We start from the raw sequence: 3,728 nt of genomic DNA on the forward strand, positions 1-3,728 counted from the left end.
TTGAATCTGCCCATCGCTAATATCAATTATACTTTAAAATATTATTGGGTTAATTTAATTTAATATTTTTTTATTTAGTATTCGATATTTATATTGGAGTTGCCCATTCGGATATAGAGCTCTCTATTAAGAATTTTTTTCATATCCAAAACTCAAAATTAAGATATTTAATTAAGGAAGGAGAAACACCATTCAATGCACTATATTCTTTGATGGTTATTTTTTGATATTTTTTAATACTAAATTTTTTACCAGGATCAATATTAATTAATGTTGATCAGAATGCTATAGAAATACCTTTTAATATTTGTCAAATAACGATTAATAATTGGTTATATTGGGCCCGTATCACGGACCTTAAGAATCTAGTTGAAGTAGAAAGGCCAAGTATTGTGGTACAGACAGTAAAAAAGTGGCCAAAATTTAACACAATTGCCATGCCAACATAAATAAAAAAGCTCTTTGTGGAGGGCCATGCCATGCAACTTTCTCTAACTTCTCCAACTTCCATCAACATGAATGATCTAAGCCAAAACCACGTTGTTGTTTTTTAAAAATATTATTAATAATGTGAATCGAAATTACCTGAATGCGTTTTATATATGCGTTTTACTCATAAATTGCATTCGCTGAATGCGTTTTATGCCTTTCATTTTCAGTTCTTTCTATTTAGGTATCTGAGAAAGAGTTTTTCAAGTTTTCAATATGACGTTTTTTAAAAGATAAAATTTATTTTTTCTTGATATTATAAAAGTAATAAATGAAATAAATAAATAAATTTTAAAAATAGTGGACAAATAAAAATAAATGGAAGGGGTAATATAATAATTTCAAAATTAAAAAAGAAGACACAAAATTTTACTCATAAATCGCATTCGCTGAATGCGTTTTATGCCTTTCATTCTCATCTCTTTCTATTTAGGTATCTAAGAAGAGTTTTTATCAAGTTTTCAACGACATGATGTTTTTTTAAAAGATAAAATATTTATCTTTTCTTGATATTATAAAAGTATTAAATGAAATAAATAAATATATTTTAAAAATAGTGGATAAATAAAATTAAACGGAAAGAGTAATATAGTAATTTCAACAATAAATAAGAAGACACAAAATTTTACTCATAAATCGCATTCGCTGAATGTGTTTTATGCCTTCATTCTCTGCTCTTTCTATTTAGGTATATGAAAAGAATTTTTTCAAGTTTTCAACGACATGACGTTTTTTTAAAAGATAAAATATTTATCTTTTCTTGATATTATAAAAGTAATAAATGAAATAAATGAATATATTTTAAAAATAGTGGACAAATAAAATTAAACGGAAGGGGTAATGTAGTAATGTCAACAATAAATAAGAAGACACAAAATTTACTCATAAATCGCATTCGCTTAATGCGTTTTATGCCTTTCATTCTCAGCTCTTTCTATTTCGGTATCTAAAAAGGGTTTTTTCAAGTTTTAAACGACATGACGTTTTTTTAAAAGATAAAATATTTATATTTTCTTGATATTATGAAAGTAATAAATGAAATAAATAAAATTATTTTCAAAATAGTGGACAAATAAAATTAAACGGAAGGGGTAATATAGTAATTTCAACAATAACTAAGAAGATACAAAATTTTACTTATAAATCACTTTCTCTGAATGCATTTTATGCCTTTCATTCTCAGCTCTTTCTATTTAGGTATCTGAGAAGGGTTTTTCATGTTTTTAACGACATGACATTTTTTTTTAAAATAAAATATTTATCCTTTCTTGATATTATAAAAGTAATAAATGAAATAAATAAATATATTTTAAAAATAGTACACAAATAAAATTAAACAAAAGATGTAATATAGTAATTTCAACAATAAATAAAAATATACCGAATTTTACTCGTAAAGTTTAAATTTCGTGGTGAATTATAAAAATGGCAACTCGACAAACTCTAGTATTAGGTTTCTTGAGTCCCTTTAGATGGTCGAAAAGAGAATTTACTTTAATAAATGAATATTAATGTTATATTTGACTTTTCAGACATGCTCCCTCCATTCTTTTGAGTGTTGCACTTTTTCAAAAGTTAATTTCTCTAATTTTTAAAATTAAATTAAATTATATTAATTTAATATTTTAAATTTAAATATATAAAAATTATACAAAAAATATGATAAATTACATTTACACCGTAAAATATTAATAAGAATTCTTATAATTTGATTTTAAAAAAATTATAACAATTAAAAAGGAACGGAGAGAGTAGGGATGAGTGTATAATTTCCCGCTTAGAGATCACATGGTCATTAGTCATTATTATTATAATTGTATATTTGATCCCTCAATTATTTTACTAAGCCGACGGGTGGTTTATTGGTCAATTATGCTATTAATAATAGGTGAAATAATCTTTAAAATGAAATTATCATCTATTTCAGTATTGATATCCACATTGATTTGTTCTTTCCGTCCTTGATTAATATTTTTACCGATTGTTATTTATATATTTCAAAAAAGGAAAAGGATAAAAGATATAAAAGCAATGACAAAATATGAATAAGTTGCCTCAAGAATATAGTGCCATGAAATTTCTATCATATCAATTTTAAAGACGATATAACTATCTAAATATTTTAGAAAAAAATACTATAATATAAAAACATGATAACATAAAATATAAATATCATCACTAACAATAAAACATAATTTATTGCAAAATATTTTTAAAACAATAAAAATTTAATTCAACGTTAGAATAGTCTTATTAATCTACGCACGTCTTTCATTTACGTCTCAAAATATTTTTAGTACAACTCATCTTAAAACTTTGACCCAAAAAATGTAATTAAAAACATTGTCTAGAATCATTCGGAGTTTGTTGCTTTGAAATTTTTGTCCAAATTCTAGATGACATTTGACATTACACTTTATCCACTCATTAACTAAGTTTTAGAAAAATGGCAATATACCACTTAAAACATTTGACTTTTTTATCAACTAAAACATTTGACTATAAAAGGCACATAATACGACAACTTCTGGATGTTTTTTTTAATAAATAAAAATGACTATAAATTGCTTTTTTTTTTAAAAAAAAAAAGTACAACAAATTCAGTTCTACACATATTTCTTATTTTGTTTGAGATTTGATACATTTGCAAAAATAAAATTAAAGAGTTGGAAATGCAATGACAAAAATAGTTATGGTGAAGAAGGAGAAAGAATCATGATAAATTAGATAATACAGTAATAACTTAATTATGATAAGGTGAATATATTTTGATACAAGCATCACCAAATACACATATAATATAAATCTCTTTCCTTAAATTACATAATATATTTATAACTTAATTATGATAAAGTGAATATATTTTGATACAAGCTTCACTAAATACACATATAATATAAATTTATTTCCTTAAATTACATAATATATTTTTAACTTAATTATGATATAGGGTGAATACATTTTGATACAAGCATCACCAACTACACATATAATATAAATATTTTCCCTGAAATTACACAATATATTTATAACTTAATTATGATAAGGTGGATATATTTTGATTCAAGCATCACCAAATACACATATAATATAAATATATTTCCTTAAATTATTCTATCTTGTCTTTAAGTAAAGAATTATTTGGACAAATCTCTTCCACACACACAATTAACCCAAATGATGCCAAATTATTGCACCCCCCCCCCCCCCCCCCCCTCCTACACCCCAATTGTGAGATT

The sequence above is a fragment of the Solanum tuberosum genome, unplaced genomic scaffold, assembly GCF_000226075.1.
Source record: "Solanum tuberosum cultivar DM 1-3 516 R44 unplaced genomic scaffold, SolTub_3.0 scf00433, whole genome shotgun sequence".
NCBI lineage: Eukaryota > Viridiplantae > Streptophyta > Magnoliopsida > Solanales > Solanaceae > Solanum > Solanum tuberosum.